This window comes from Camellia sinensis, chromosome 3 (genome assembly GCF_055761805.1).
Source record: "Camellia sinensis isolate YWXY chromosome 3, ASM5576180v1, whole genome shotgun sequence".
Classification (NCBI taxonomy): Eukaryota; Viridiplantae; Streptophyta; class Magnoliopsida; order Ericales; family Theaceae; genus Camellia; species Camellia sinensis.
Genome location: NC_138963.1, coordinates 176926892 through 176944069, shown reverse-complemented (window position 1 = coordinate 176944069; position 17178 = coordinate 176926892).

Below are 17178 nucleotides of genomic sequence, written 5' to 3'. Positions count from 1 at the left end.
CTTTAACTTGTAAATTGTCCACAAATTTCAACAAATGTTAAACAATGATTTCGGTTTAACTTTAACTTGTAAATTGTCCACAAATTTCAACAAGTGTTAAACAATTATTTCGGTTTAACTTCAACTTGTAAATTGTCCACAAATTTCAACAAGTGTTAAACATATTCTTCTTCTCTCTGCCCTTTAATGTGAACCTGAGTTCCACTTGGGTTCTCATTATGCATATATTCTTGAGACAATGTCAAGTATCTTGAAAAGAGAACTAGCTGAATCTTTATTTATTTACTTCGGCAAATGGCAAAGGAACAAAGAAATTCTAATGATAGAAAAATTTCAAATTGCAAGTGTTCCAAGGCCTTGGCAACTCTTTGCCCTCATTATCTTCAAGCCGATATGCCCCATTACCCATCACCGAGATGATTCTATAGGGTCCTTCCCAATTTGGGCCAAGCTTGCCCTCTCTGGGATCCTTCTTGTTGCCGACGACTTTTCTTAAGATGAGGTCACCAATCTGAAATTCCCTTGGGTTAACCTTCTTGTTGTAAGCTCTGGCAAGCTGTTGCTGGTATGTTGCGAGCTGAATTGCAGCTTTCTCCCTTCGTTCTTCTAGAAGATCTAGCTCTCGGGCTAAGAATACATCATTAGTCCCATTCTCTACCCCTTGGGTTCTGATCCCAGGGATGCCGACCTCCAGCGGAATGACTGCTTTTGTGCCATAAGCCATGGCAAAGGGGATTCCCCTGTTGATCTTCTCGGCGTAGTCCGATATGCCCAGAGTACATTAGGCAATTCGTCTACCCACTTTCCTTTTGCTGCCTGCAGCCTCTTCTTTATCCCATCCAGAATTACTTTGTTGGATGCTTTTGCTTGTCCATTGCTTTGTGGAAAGCTTAGGGTTGAAAAGTAGTTCTTGATCTTGAACTTTGCACAGAAGTTCTTGATTAGCTTATTGTCAAATTGAGTTCGATTGTCTGCAACAATTGCTCTTGGAATCCCGAACCTGGTGATAATGTTCTTCCAAATGAAGTTCTTCACATCCACATCTCGGATCTTGGCAAGAGGTTCAGCTTCTATCCATTTAGTGAAGTAATCTGATGCTACCAGCAAGTACTTCATTTGTCCAGTTGCTCGGGGCAGCTGCCTGACGAGATCCATGCCCCATTAGGCAAATGGCCAAGGACTGGATACAGGGTTCAGGTCTGCTATTGGCTGGTGTATCAGAGGTGCAAACCTTTGGCCTTGTTCACACTTCTTTACATAGGCTTCTGCATCTTTCTGCATGTAAGGCCACCAGTACCCCTGGGTGATGGCCCTATGAGCGAGTGATCTGCCCTCAGCGTGGCTTCCACAAATTCCTTCATGTATTTCATATAAAAAATCTTTGACTTGTAAAGGGTGTACGCACCTTAAAAGGGGTCCAGTGAAGGACCTTCTGTAGAGATGTCCTTCTGCTGTTAGACTGAATCTTGTCGATTTCAATTTGATCTTGTGTGCCTCATTGCGGTCATCTGGCAGCTTTCTTTCTTTTAGGAACGCAACAATTGCGTCCATCCAGCTTGATCCCATGTCTACGCACATTGCTTCCCGCTCTGTGGTTACTGGTTCAATGCTCGGGCCCGACAAGTAGTCGATCATTATTGTCCTTGCTTTTCCAGGTTGTACTGCACTAGCTAGGTTGGCCAACGCATCGGTGTGGCTGTTATCATCTCGGTTTACCTGGAGTAGTCTGCAGTTCTGGAATAAGGCCGGCAACCTGATGACCTCCTTTGCATATGCCGACATTCTTTCATCTCGGGCTGCATATTCTCCTGTTGCCTGATTGACTATCAATTGTGAATCACAAAAAACTATTACCTCATCTGCTTGTACTGCTGCTGCCAGTTTTAGTCCTGCAATGAGTGCTTCGTATTCTGCTTCATTGTTTGAAGCCTTGAACCCCAAATGAATTGATTGTTCTAATACCTGCCCATCTAGGGATATTAGTACTACTCCTGCCCCCGCTCCTTGTCGGTTTGAATTCCCATCAACAAACAGTCGAAAAGAGTCACCGATGTAAATGCTTCAGGGTCTGAGTTTGTCCTATTTCCTTTGCTCTTTTGTCTTTGGATGGGCTTCTCCTTGCTTGTTTGGACATTGTTTATCTTGGCTCAACGGAGCCCAATGTTCGATGGATTCTGGCGTGAACTCGGCCACGAAGTCGGCCAAAACCTAGCCTTTGATTGCTATTCTAGGCCTGTACTCCAGATCATATTGGCCTAGGGCGACTACCCATCTGGCTATTCTTCCTGTTAAATCTCCCTGCTGCAATAGGGACTTCAATGGATGTTCTGTCGGTACCACAATTTTATGGGCCTAGAAGTAATGGTTCAACTTCTTTGAAGCCATTACTAAAGCCAGTGCCAATTTCTCTAAGGGTAGATACCTCGTTTCTGCGTCAGCTAGGGTTTTGCTCACATAATAAATAGCCCTTTGCTCCCATTTTTCTTCTTGGATTAGTACTACACTTATCGTATGTTCTGAAACTGCCAGTACAGGAACAGCTCCTTCCTAGGTTCTGGATTCAAAAGAACTGGAGCTGTGGTCAGGTACTTCTTCAGATCGGCTAATGCTTCTTCGCACTCCTCTGTCCAAAAAAAGTCCGTGGCTTTCTTCACTAAGTTGAAGAAAGGTTTGCACTTGTCTGAGCTTCTGCTTATGAACTTGTTCAGGGCTGCAGCCCTTCCAGTTAGCATCTGCACCTGTTTTGCCGACGTCGGGCTCTTCAACTCTAAGATGGCCTTGATCTGATCTGGGCTAGCCTTAATGCCCCTTCTGTTCACCAGGTATCCTAAAAACTTACCAAATCCAACTCCAAATGCACACTTCGATGTATTGAGTCGGAGCCGATATGTTTTAAGGATTTCAAAGACTGCTTTTAGATTGGCGAGATAACCCTCAGGCTCCTTGAACATTTTGGTTACCAACCTTTGGTAAGTTGCTCTTGCGTTTTTCAACCCGAAAGGCATTACTCTGTAACAGTACAGGCCTTTTGGGGTGACGAACGCGGTCTTCTCTTCGTCTGGGGAGTACATGGCTATCTGGTGGTACCTCCTGTAGGCATCTAGGAAGCTCATTCTTCTATGCCCTGAAGTGGCATCTACTAGCTGGTCAATCTTGGGTAGAGGAAAGCTGTCTTTGGGATAGGCTTTGTTGAGGCTGGTAAAGTCTACGCAGACCCTCCATTTACTGTTCTTCTTCTTTACCATCACTGTATTGGATAGCCATGTCGGGTAGTGAACTTCTCTAATGGCCCTGGCCTCTAGAAGTCTGTTTACTTCTTTGCTTCGACATGCATCAACGTCGGTCTTCTGGCTCATTGAATTACAGGTTTGGCCGACCTATCAACATTCAGTTTGTGGCAAGTGACCTTGGGGTCAATGCCAGGTATTTCGTAAGGTATCCAAGCAAACACCTCAATATTTGCTCTCAAAAAAGCTTCCAACTCTTTTTCCTCTTCTTCGGCTAAGCCCGAGCTGAGAAGAAAGAAGCGTTCTTCATTCCCATCCTGGACGAGGATTTTCTTTAGTGCTTCTTCGCTCTTCTCGACTGGCTCCTTGCCGACGTCTTCTAGGACTTCCACGCCCTCATCTTCAATTTCTGTCTTTTCTGGCTCTCGTATGCTGCAGGTAGATTTCATTGCTGCCATGGAGCAATTCTTCGCCTGCAGCTGATCGCCTCTGACTTCCTCTATCCCATGCTCTGTTGAGAATCGCAATAGTTGATGCAATGTTGAGGGAAATGCCCCCATCGCATGCAACCATGGCCTTCCCAAGATGATGTTGTAAGGGGAGGGTGTGTCGATGATGGTGAATTCTGTCTTGATCTTCCTGGTGCCAGCCTGCACCTCCAAGCTTACTCCTCCCAGTGGCTATGTCGGCGTTCCATTGAACCCAACCATTGGACCATTGGATTGTTCCATATCATCTGGGTGAAGGCCAAGCTCCTTGTAACATCGGACGTACATGATGTCACAAGAGCTGCCTCGGTCAATCAGGATGCGTTTCACTTGGCACTCCCCAACCTGGAGGGATACTACCAAGGCATCATTATGCGGATGCTGGACCATCTCTAGATCGGCTTCATTAAAGGTTATCATTGGTCCCTAGCACTCTTCTGCCCGATGTCTTTTCTCCCCGACTTGGTAAACATGTTATAGGTGTTTTACCTTCTGGGTCTCTCCTCGGATTTCGTTTTCGTTGACCTTCGAGTGGATTACGTTGACTAACCGAGGTCCTCCTGCCTGCGGCTGCTGTGCTGGGGAAGGTGGGGCTGCTGGTGCCTGAGGGAATCTTGCCCGTTCTTCCCTTGTCCTGGTCTCATCGACAAGGTCTCTCAGATGTCCTTGTCTCACTAGGTCTTCCAAGTGTGTTTTCAGGGCTCTACAACCCTGAGTTGTATACCCATCTTCATTGTGGTAGGCACAATGCCTGCAAATGTTTCTTCCCATGAACTCTCCTGGAGTCCTCTCTGGCGTTCTGAAATAGGGCCGGTTCCGAATTTGATCTAGGACTTTGTGAATTGGGATTCAGAACACAGTTGTCACTGCCTGCACAGCCCTCAGTTCTGCCTCTTGTTTGAAGGATCCGCTGTTACCACGGCCTCGCTTCGGCGAGCCGTTTCCTTTCTCGTGCTTTGTCTCCTTATTCCCCGACGTATCTTCCTCGGCTCTGGCATACTTCTCGATTCTGGCCATAAGTTCCTCCATACTTTTTGGCAATGTCTTTGCCAATGACTTTCGTAGTGGACAGTCATCTTTTAGGCCGTTCTTGAAAGATACGACTGCCACCTCTTAATTACATTCAGGTATTCGGTTGAACACCTCATAGTATCTTTTGGCGTAGGCCCTAAGGCTTTCATCTTTTCTGATCTTCAAAGCCATCAATGCGTCCACTCTTAATGGCTAGAGTTTGTTTGTCACGAACCTGGCCACAAACATCTCGGCCAGGCCTTCCCAGGTCTTCACACTTCCCTTTGGTAGTTTGTGAAACCAATCTGATGCAATCTCCCCGAAGGACGAGGGGAACACTTTGCAGAGCAACGGTTTGTTCCCACTATACAATGCCATTGAGTTCAAGTATAATCCAACGTGGAAGTTAGGGTCTGACTTACCATCGTATATTTGGAACCTCGGCATACTGAATCTCTTTGGTGCCTCGAATTTGTCTAATTTCACCGAGAATGGTGTTCTCGGCTTAACAGGTGAAGTTACCTCAGCATCGGCGTTCTGTTGCTTCCTCTTGAGGTAATCTCTCAAGTCTTCTTTGCTCCGCCGAGGAGCTCAGCTATCTTTCGACTTCAGTCTTTTCGGTATACTACTCTCGGCCTCGTGGTGAGCCCTTTTCGATCTTTCTCCATGAGTTGTGTCGAAGCATAGTGCCCGCCCTTGAACATGCCGATGTTCTTTAGGATCGGCCTTCTTGGTGCGTTGTGTCCTTTGTGACTCTTCCTTCCGTGACTCCCCTCTTCCGACCTCCCTTAAAGGCCGGTGAGAGTGTCTTTTGCTCCTGGTGTGTTGGGGGGCTTTTGGGATTGCTTTCTGCCCTCCCTTCTGGGCATTGGCCGTTGGAATCGTCGTGTCCTACAGTGGGTATGGTGGCTGCATGACGTTATTTTGCATCATAAAATTGACGACCGATTGTAGGTCTGCCAATTTGTTTGCCATCTTTTTCACCTCTTCGTCCCTTCGTAGGCACCTGTCCTTCCATACCTGGAGGTCGCCTTCGTTGTAGTACCCGCTTCAATCAGGTTTCTTTGGTACGTCGCCGGTCTGGCTGACGTCTTTTACTCTGTGAGTTTGCTCATAAGTTTCTGCTTTGGACCTGTCTCCTTCGACATCAAGGTCAATAGGTCTCCCACTCCCAGCAGGAGTGTCATCCCCAATCTTTTCCTTTTGTCCGTTACTGGTCATCTATTCTACTTTCTTTCCCATAGACGGCGCCAAATTGTGTGGGTGAAAATCTAACCACACTGCCAACTTAGTATTCAGTTGGAGAGCACTGACAGAATAGATGACACCTGTCTATCCTACAACAGAAAGAGAAGATTCCGGTGGTGGTTCGTCCACCCAGGCACTCTGACGATCAAGTCAGTATATCTCTCATACATAATCAGTAGTGCAAACTCACTATTCAGAATATAAATTGCGTACCTTAGACCCACGGGGGTGCCTCTCTTTTATCGTTAACTCAATCATAGTCCTGATAGAAGCCTAACTTCTATGGACTCCCATTCAGTGCTTACTTTGGACTCCTCAAGAGATAAGGATAGACTTCCTAAGAACATTATCTTTATCCATCTTAAAGTCTTTCCTCATTCTAGGACTCTTGTCCCTTATCCGCTTATCTCGGATTCCGATATCTTCGGAGATAACCTCGGCCACGCCGAGATCATCTCGACGTTACGACCAAGACACGTGGCACCTCGGCTGATACATCGGCGTCACCTTGCCACGTGTTGGTACTCAAAAATATATCCCCACAAGTTCTTTCTTTATCTTTTTATTTGATTTTATTTTTTTATTGTTTGTTTACTTTCGATATAAACAAAGTTAGATGATTGATTCCTGGCTCAGCTAACCATATTTGGAGATGTCGATGTCATGATGAATTAATGTAATAATTATAAATAGTTAATTTTAAATTATAATGATTATTGTGACCTTATCTATGTTTTGAAATCAAGATAATTTTTTATAAGAAAGCACCACTATTAATATAGTGTACACTCGATAAAAAATCTTTTGACAAAATAAATTAAAATATAAAATAGATTTCAAAAAATCTAAATAGAACATCTATACAAGAAGGATTCTAATTTTCACACAAGGAAAAAAATAAACATCCATACAGTGAGAAGAAAACCTCTATAAAATGAGGAAATCTCTTCACACTGACATATAATTGTGGGGGCCGAATATTGGGAGTCGTGAAGAGGCCGAACAGTTGAACTAAGAGAGTCGGAATACATAGCACTCGGCATCGTCTCGTACGCTCAGATCCAACCCTACTCGGCCAAATAGCCGGTTGAGCGAGGGGTCGAGTGAAAGGCGGTTTGCTACGAAAGAGGCCGAATGCCGAATTGAAGATGGGTCCAATCCTGAGGCCCAAGAAAGAAAAGATATAAATAGAAGAACATCAGTCAGAAAGAGGTATGTGAGAACCATTACGCTTAACTTAAAATACAAGTAATCCTAAGTGCAGAGACTGACTTGTCTGTCAGAGTGCTAATCCCGGCACCCCCGACCGGAGTGTTTATTCTTTTTTAGGTGACTTGAAGAGGATCACGAGCGTGCCCCAGGATCAGAAGAGTATTTCCAAACCGTATCCCCACAATTGGCGTCGTCTGTAGGAATACTCAAGCACATCCATGGCGGGCGTAACGGAAGATCCTCCGGTAGTTGCTATAGACCCTACGACCTAAGATAAAACCACTCCAAGCAATATGCTTAGGCCAAACAACAATTTCGCAAGAAGGGCCTTGAACTTCGGTTCACCCTCGACATCAGCACATGATGCAATGCAAGCGCTTATGGAGCAAGCAAAGCAAAACGACCAGAGGTTGGAGAACATGATCGCTGAGAACGAACGTCTCCGTCAGGATTTGGCTTTGGAAGTGGCAAAGTCCAAACAAGCTGTACACCAGGATCCGGAACGATCCCTGAAGGCAGGTGGTCGACGATCCCGAATTCGGAAACAAGACAGTAGCAGTGATTCTGACTCGTCCTCCCCAGATTCCAAAAAGAAGGGATGAGTAGCAGTCTCCAGTTCTTCCGAAGGGAGCCCATATCCAAGGTCTAAACGAAGACGAGATGACTCGGACAATGAGGATCAACATAACCCCTTTGTGCGACAGATCGCAAGGGCGACTCTTCCCAAAAAGTTCAAAGCTCCGTCATTCACTCTCTATGATGGAAAGTTAGACCCCACCAATCACATCCGTCACTACAAGCAAGCCATGACATTACATGCAGACGACGAGGCCCTGATGTGCCGAATATTTCCCAGCTGTTTAGGACCATTGGCTATCAAGTGGTATTATAAACTGGAGCCGGCTTTGATCAAAAGCTTCCACCAACTCCAAAAATCCGTCAGGGCAAGGTTCATCACTAATGAGGTCCAACCAAAGCAAGCCGATTCTATGTGGGAAATGCAGATTCAACCGGGTGAAACCCTACGTGCTTACTCGGCACGGTATTGGGAATGTTTCAATCTGGTAGATGATGCTTACAATGACTCCATGGCCATCACCGCCTTCAAAATAGGGCTACATCCATACAGTGCCCTCTGCAGTTCCCTAACTAGAAGACCCCCCAAAACAGTCTGGGCGTTGATGAAGAAAGTGAAGGAATATTGCAAAGTGGAAGATGACGCCTTGCGGGTTAAAGCCGGACTCATGGCCAACAAAATAGCCCCTCCTGAAATTGTCCAGCCGATAAGTTCCGCACCACCTCAGAGCCCTGAACTGCGGCAGTGGACTAAACGAGACAAGCGACGGGATTCTCGACGATCAAGTGATCAATGCTCTCACTGAGCAAATGAACAACTGCAAGTCGATAGTAGGTGCACAAAGCACACCGAAGAGAAATATACGGAGTTGTCAGAGCCAATCAGCTCAGTTATGTCCAAAGTCCAACACCTTTCGTTCTTCAAATGGCCATCCAAAATGATGGGACCTCCCAACACGAGAAGACAGGATAGGCAGTGTGAATATCACAAAGATCACGATCGTGATACTGACAGTTGCTATGCTTTGAAAGACCACCTTGAGGAGTTGGTGCAAGATGGTCGACTCAAGCAACATGTCCAAAAGAGCGCAACCAAAACAGTTGCCCTTCGGCAAGATTCACCTCCGCTCGGCGTCATTCATATGATCTACAGTCTGCCAACGCCCCCAACCATGCATGCAATTCAGTCATATCCAGTCCCCCAAAAGTAACTTACACCAACAAAACATCCCCATGAAGCTCCGAATATTATCTTCGACGATTCTGGTCTGATCAGCATAACACTCCCCTTCATTGATCCATTGGTCATTGAACTACGTGTAAACTGATTTACCGTTGAACGTGTTCTCATAGACCAGGGGAGTACTTCAGAGGTTATGTATTACAAGACCTTTATCAAACTCGACTTCAATGAATCAGACTTGTCTCTGGCTCCTTATCCATTATTCGGCTTCAACGCAAATCCAGAGTACCCATTGGGGAAAATCACACTACCCGTTCGAGTGGGCTCCCGAACAGTGGATGTGGAATTCTTGGTCGTCAAGCTTCCTTCGCCGTATAATCTCATCATGGGGCGAACTTGGTTGCATACTATGCAGGCCGCGCCAAGTACCTATCATCAGCTGCTACGCTTCCCGACAGAACACGGCATTAAGCAAATCCGTGGCTCCCAGCAATCGGCATAAGCATGTTATCTCCTTTCTGAAAAAGCGCCAAAGGAGCTGCAAGTGAACTCTATTGAAGTAATGGATCAGGAGAGACTCGACGATGTTAGGCGGCTCCCTAATGAAAAGGCCATAGAAGCCCTAGATCGAGTTGAAATCAACGGAAACCCAGACAGGTTCTTCATGGTCGGCGCCTTCCTGAATCAAGCCAACAGACAGCAGCTAATACCCTTCATGCTCGACAATCTTGATGTATTTGCGTGGACTCTATATGAGATGCCGGGTGTAGACCCATCTGTTTCGCAGCACCGTTTGAATGTTGACCCTAAATGCAAGCCGATCATTCAGAAGAGTCGGCGATCAGCTGCAGAGCACACTGCCGCCGTCATTGAAGAGGTTGACCGGTTGCTTGATGCCGAAGCAATCAGGGAAGTGACCTACCCTAAATGGCTCTCTAATACTGTGGTTGTGAAGAAGAAAAATGGGACTGGGCGAGTCTGCATCGATTTCACAGACCTAAACAAAGCCTGCCCCAAAGACTGTTTTCCTCTCCCCAAGATAGACCAACTTATAGATACTACGGCGCGTTATCAGTGTATGAGCTTTCTCGATGCCTACAGAGGCTATCATCCAATAGCTACCAAGACAAAACTGCATTCCTCACCCCAAGAGGAACCTATTGCCATAAGGTTATGCCTTTTGGGCTGAAGAATGCAGGGACAACTTACCAGAGACAAGTCACCACCATGTTCAAAGAGCAACTCGGCCACACTATGGAAGTGTACATTGATGATATGGTGGTCAAGTCCAAGGAAGAGCAGAATCATATAGCCGATCTGGAAGAGACATTCGGCATCCTACGCAAGTATGAAATGAAGCTGAATGCTTCCAAATGTGCGTTTGGTATCGGCTCTGGCAAATTCTTAGGTTACATTGTCAACCACCGAGGAATCGAAGCCAACCCTAGGTTTGATATGGATTGCTTATAAATAAAATGTAGACCTAAAGTCATTCTGTTCCTGTTATAAGTGATGGGTCTGAGGCCGTTATGTTTGATATGGATTGCTTATAAATTATGAGCCTAAGGCCGTGGGAAATGGAGACATGTCGATATTTCATCTTCTCTATGATAAGATATGTTTGGACTCAAGGTCGTTTAGAACAGCTGTTACTATGTTGGGCCTGAGGCCATTCCGCATTATATTAGGCCTAAGGCCGTTCTGTTCTATGTGAGAGATGAAGACATGTCGATGTTCCATCTTATTTATGATAAGATATGTTTGGACCTGAAGTCATTCTGAACAACTAATATCATGTGATTGGGCCTAAGGTCATTCTGTTACATGTGGGTCCAAGGCCATTCCGCAATAAATGGGTCTGAGGCCGTTCTGAAAATGTGATTATGAATAACGTTATGCTTAACGTGACTATGGTGGATACTTTGAATGTTGCACTTTGGACAAATATTGGGTTTACATCACATGCCTTCATTAAATTTACTTTACTATTATTCATTGAGCTTCGCCCACTCTGTATTTATATATATTAATGTAGGTGTTCAACTCGGAGGTCAACCCTAGGTCAGCTTCAGGAGTCTTTTTGGTGGACCTGCTTTGATAAGCCTCCCAAACCTTTTGTCTTTTGGGATTTTCTGTGATGGCAAATTTTATCAAGTCTTTGGTAACTTTTGTTTGGACACCTTGTTAACATGTAATTTTTGGATTGCTAACTCCTTGTATATACCTGCATGACTCGTATTTGTATGTATGAACTGTGTACGTGAACTTTCTGTATATGACATGATGTTTAAAATCCTAGCATATAAGCACTACTTAATAGACGTTCTGTTATTTTATTTACTTCCGCTTAGGCCCCGTTATTATAAATTCTCTGTAATCTGTCTAAGGCTGTAAGTAATCAAGAAGTTACTAGTCGGTCATGATCCAAACTTTTAAGGGCGGGTTTGGCTCATGACGGGTCCGACAACTTGCCTACATCCACTTCTAGCCTCCATGTCGGCATTAATCCACTATTCAAACAGGTTTTGACTAGGGCAACCCAAAACCTTTATAAATACTGCTTCAAAGATTTTCACCAGGTTACACTCCAAACCTCTTCCACAATAATATAGCGGGTTTATGCCCACCAAAAACTGCAACCTCCAAATCAAAAACCGAACATTTACTAGATTTACAAAAGCTAGAACATGGATTTCAAAGAGGAAAACCAATACCCTTAAGCCCAAACAAAGTCTTGTAGGTGAGAGATTTGTAGTGTGTCAACAATAGTGTATAAACTACACTAATGGGATGATGTTTATGCCTTTCACAAGTTAAGAACTTGGAAGATTCCTATGGAGTAAACTCTTGGAAGCACTTGTGTAAGGAATGAAGGCTACAACCTCTATCTAAGGTTGGAATCACACTCAAAATGTGCATGAAATTTTATAAAAGTTGAGGTATATATAGCCGAGCTACCAACGGCTAGTTAATGATATTTTTAATTTTTTTTTTTTTGAAAGTGTATACTTTGTTCTCCAACTTCCACCAACTCCACGATTTGGTGATATGCATTTAATTACATCACTATCATGCCAAATCTAATGATTTTAAAAGTTGGAAATGGTCCAATAAAATTGTTCTAAAATTTCAATACTGAGTAAATAAATATCTACTTCACATGAATGATATAGTTCTATAAATAAATAAAAAAATTCTGGATCACATGAGCTGTGATGTAGATGCCCATGATTCCCACTTATAAGGCATGAATCCCTCATATAGTAGATTCAGTTCACCTCACAGAACTAATGATGATTTCGATTAACAAAACATTATTTAATTACTATAAAATCAACTCAAAGGTTATGGGAACAAGTTTCACAATTTCCCAATAATCTGCTATGACAACTAAAATCTATCAGATTATACACCTCGCAACAGTGAAATTCAAATCAAATCAAACCTGGAAAATAAGTCCGACGATAGTAGTGCCGGTCTTGAGAAAAGACGGAGATTGAAGGCATTTCTTTATGAGCATTTCATTCCTTCTACAAAGGTCGAAGCTAAACCCACCCTTCATCGGAACATCTACAGCTACCTTAGACATTTTCGAATATGCACCACACCAGCCTACTCATACGGAATACATAAACAAATTTATTGATCAGATTAACCTAATTTGCATCACAAATTGCATAATTGCACTGTTAATACACCATCATTAGGGCAAATGAACTTCTTGAAACAAAATAAAACAAGTTTATAGAGAAATTTGTAGTAAAAAAAAAAAACACTGACTTAGGGCTGTTTGAAGCTTGAATTTGGTATGAAGATTAAGAACATATATTTAGATATACACATATATAATCAAATGAATCTAAAACTCATGGTGATTGAGGATGCGAAGATTGTCGAAGAGATCGATGAATCGAAGAGACGAAGATCTGCGAGAGCGAGAACCGAAGGGCGAAGAATAAATAGCCGAGTCTTGGGGCCAAAGAAAAATGTTTTGTGGGCGATTGTATATCTTTTGCAATAATTACTAACTGACCACACTAGAAAGAAGTATTTTCAAATAGTGCAATTTATTGCAATCCTCTTACGATAAGATCCTAAATTTTACATGCTTTGGCATTATTACCTAGGGTGTTCGCAGTTCAGTTGCAGTTAGAAAACCTCTAATCTGTCATCTGTTTGCTGGATAGGTGGATTAGAAAAACTCAATCCGCATCTGTCAATTCAACAGACGGATGTGCATGAGCTCAATTCACAGTTCAGTTCCAGTGCATGAGTTTCAAAGGCCGAATAGGACTAGTTCGTAGAATGATCCGATCGGCATCGGGCCTAGAAGCTTGCCGATCAGCTTAATAAATCTGCCCTTACCCTAGCCAGTGCATGAGCTTCAAAGGCCGAATAGGACTAGTTCGCAGAATGATCCGATCGGCATCGAGCCTAGATGCTTGGCCGATCAGCTTAATAAATCTGCCATTGCCTCAGCCAGTGCACGAGCTTTAGAAGTCGAATAGCCAGTGCACGAGCTTTAGAAGTCGAATAGGACTAGTTCATGGAATGACTGCGGCATAAATCGATCGACATTAGGTTTAGATACTTGGCCGATCAGATTAATAAATCTGCTCTTGCCTCAGCCAGTGCATGAGCTTCAGAGGTCGAATAGGACTAGTTCGCAGAATGATCCGATCGGCATCGGGCCTAGATGCTTGGCCGATCAGCTTAATAAATCTGCCCTTGCCCCAGCCAGTGCACGAGCTTCAGAAGCCGAATAGGACTAGTTCATGAAATGGCTACGGCATAAATCGATCGGCATTGGGTTTAGATACTTGGCCGATCAGATTAATAAATCTGCCTTTACCTCAGCCAGTGCATGAGCTTCAGAGGCCGAATAGGACTAGTTCGCAAAATGATCCGATCGGCATCGGGCTAGATGCTTGGTCGATCAGCTTAATAAATCTGCCTTTGCCCCAGCCAGTGCACGAGCTTTAGAAGCTGAATAAGACTAGTTCATGGAATGGCTGTGGCGTAAATCGATCGGCATTGGGTTTAGATTCTTGGTCGATCAGATTAATAAATCTGCCCTTACCTCAGCCAGTGCATGAGCTTCAAAGGCCGAATAGAATTAGTTCACAGAATGACCTAATCGGCATCGGGCCTAGAAGCTTGGCCGATCAGCATAATAAATCTGCTTTTGCCCCAGCCAGTGCATGAGCTTCAGAGGCTGAATAAGACTAGTTCGCAGAATGATCAGATCGGCATCGGGCTTAGATGCTTGGCCGATCAGCTTAATAAATCTGCCCATGCCTCAGCCAGTGCATGAGCTTCAGAGGCCGAATAGATTAGTTCATGGAATGGCTGCAGCATAAATCGATCGGCATTGGGTTTAGATACTTGGCCGATCAGATTAATAAATCTGCCCTTGCCCGTTGAAGCTTGAATTTGGTATGAAGATTAAGAACATATATTTAGATATACCCATATATAATCAAATGAATCTAAAACTCACGGTGATTGAGGATGCGAAGATTATTGAAGAGATCGATGAATCGAAGAGACAAAGATCTCCGAGAGCGAGAACCGAAGGGCGAAGAATAAAATAGTCGAGTCTTGGGGCCAAAGAAAAGAGTTTTGTGGGCGATTGTATATCTTTTACAATAATTACTAACTGACCACACTAGAAAGAAGTATTTTCAAATAGTGCAATTTATTGCAATCCTCTTCCACATTGGGTCTAAATATATGTTCTTAATCTAAATATGTGTTCTTAATCTTAATATCAACAACGGGTAATGGCAGATTTATTAATCTGATCGGCCAAGTATCTAAACCCAATGCCGATCGATTTATGCCGCAGTCATTCCATGAATTAGTCCTATTCGGCTTCTAAAGCTCGTGCACTGGCTGAGGCAATGGCAGATTTATTAAGCTGATCGGCCAAGCATCTAGGCCCGATGCCGATCGGATCATTCTGCGAACTAGTCCTATTCGGCATCTGAAGCTCATGCACTGGCTGGGGTAAGGGCAGATTTATTAAGCTGATCGGCCAAGCTTCTAGGCTCGATGCCGATCGGATCATTTTGCGAACTAGTCCTATTCGGCCTCTAAAGCTCATGCACTGGAACTGAACTGCGAATTGAGCTCATGCACATCCATTTGTTAAATTGACAGATGCGGATTGAGTTTTTCTAATCCACCTATCCAGCAAACAAATGACAGATTAGAGGTTTTCTAACTGTAACTGAACTGCGAACACCCTAGGTAATAATGCCAAAGCATGTAAAATTTAGGATCTTATCGTAAGAGGATTGCAATAAATTACACTATTTGAAAATACTTCTTTCTAGTGTGGTCAGTTAGTAATTATTGCAAACGATATACAATCGCCCACAAAACCCTTTTCTTTGGCCCCAAGACTCGGCTATTTTATTCTTCGCCGTTCGGTTCTCGCTCTCGCAAATCTTCGTCTTTTCGATTCATCGATCTTTTCGACAATCTTCGCATCCTCAATCACCGTGAGTTTCAGATTCATTTGATTATATACATGTATATCTACATATATGTTCTTAATCTTCATACCAAATTCAAGCTTCAAACAGCCCTAAGTCAGTGTTTTTTTTTTTTTTACTGCAAATTTCTCTATAAACTTGTTTTATTTTGTTTTAAGAACTTCATTTTCCCTAATGATGGTGTATTAACAGTGCAATTACGCGATTTATGATGCAAATTAGGTTAATCTGATCAATAAATTTGTTTATGTATTCCGTATGAGTAGGCTGGTGTAATGCATATTCGAAAATGTCTAAGGTAGCTATAGATGTTCCGATGAAGGGTGGGTTTAGCTTCGACCTTTGTAGAAGGAATGAAATGCTCATAAAGAAAGGCCTTCAATCTCCGTCTTTTCTCAAGACCGGCACTACTATCGTCGGACTTATTTTCCAGGTTTGATTTGATTCGAATTTCACTGTGGCGAGGTGTATAATCTGATAGATTTTAGTTGTCATAGCAGATTATTGGGAAATTGTGAAACTTGTTCCCATAACCTTTGAGTTGATTTTATAGTAATTAAATAATGTTTTGTTAATCGAAATCATCATTAGTTCTGTGAGGTGAACTGAATCTATTATATGCAGGATTCATGCCTTATAAGTGGGAATCATGGGCATCTACACCACAGTTCATGTGATCCAGAATTTTTTATTTATTTATAGAACTATATCATTCATGTGAAGCAGATATTTATTTACTTAGTATTGAAATTTTAGAACAATTTTATTGGACCATTACCAACTTTTAAAATCATTAGATTTGGCATGATAGTGATGTAATTAAATGCATATCACCAAATCGTGGAGTTGGTGGAAGTTGGAGAACAAAGTATACACTTTCAAAAAAAAAAAAATTTAAAATATCATTAACTAGCCGTTGGTAGCTCGGCTATATATACCTCAACTTTTATAAAATTTCATGCACATTTTGAGTGTGAATCCAACCTTAGATAGAGGTTGTAGCCTTCATTCCTTACACAAGTGCTTCCAAGAGTTTACTCCATGGGAATCTTCCAAGTTCTTAACTTGTGAAAGGCATAAACATCATCCCATTAGTGTAGTTTATACACTATTGTTGACACACTACAAATCTCTCACCTACAAGACTTTGTTTGGGCTTAAGGGTATTGGTTTTCCTCTTTGAAATCCATGTTCTAGCTTTTGTAAATCTAGTAAATGTTCGGTTTTTGATTTGGAGGTTGCAGTTTTTGGTGGGCATAAACCCGCTATATTATTGTGGAAGAGGTTTGGAGTGTAACCTGGTGAAAATCTTTGAAGCAGTATTTATAAAGGTTTTAGGTTGCCCTAGTCAAAACCTGTTTGAATAGTGGATTAATGCCGACATGGAGGCTAGAAGTGGATGTAGGCAAATTGTCGGACCTGTCACGAGCCAAACCCGCCCTTAAAAGTTTGGATCATGACCGACTAGTAACTTCTTGATTACTTACGGCCTTAGACAGATTACAGAGAATTTATAATAACGGGGCCTAAGCGGAAGTAAATAAAATAACAGAACGTCCATTAAGTATTGCTTATATGCTAGGATTTTAAACATCATGTCATAGACAGAAAGTTCACATACATAGTTCATACATACAAATACGAGTCATGCAGGTATATACAAGGAGTTAGCAATCCAAAAATTACATGTTAACAAGGTGTCCAAACAAAAGTTACCAAAGACTTGATAAAAT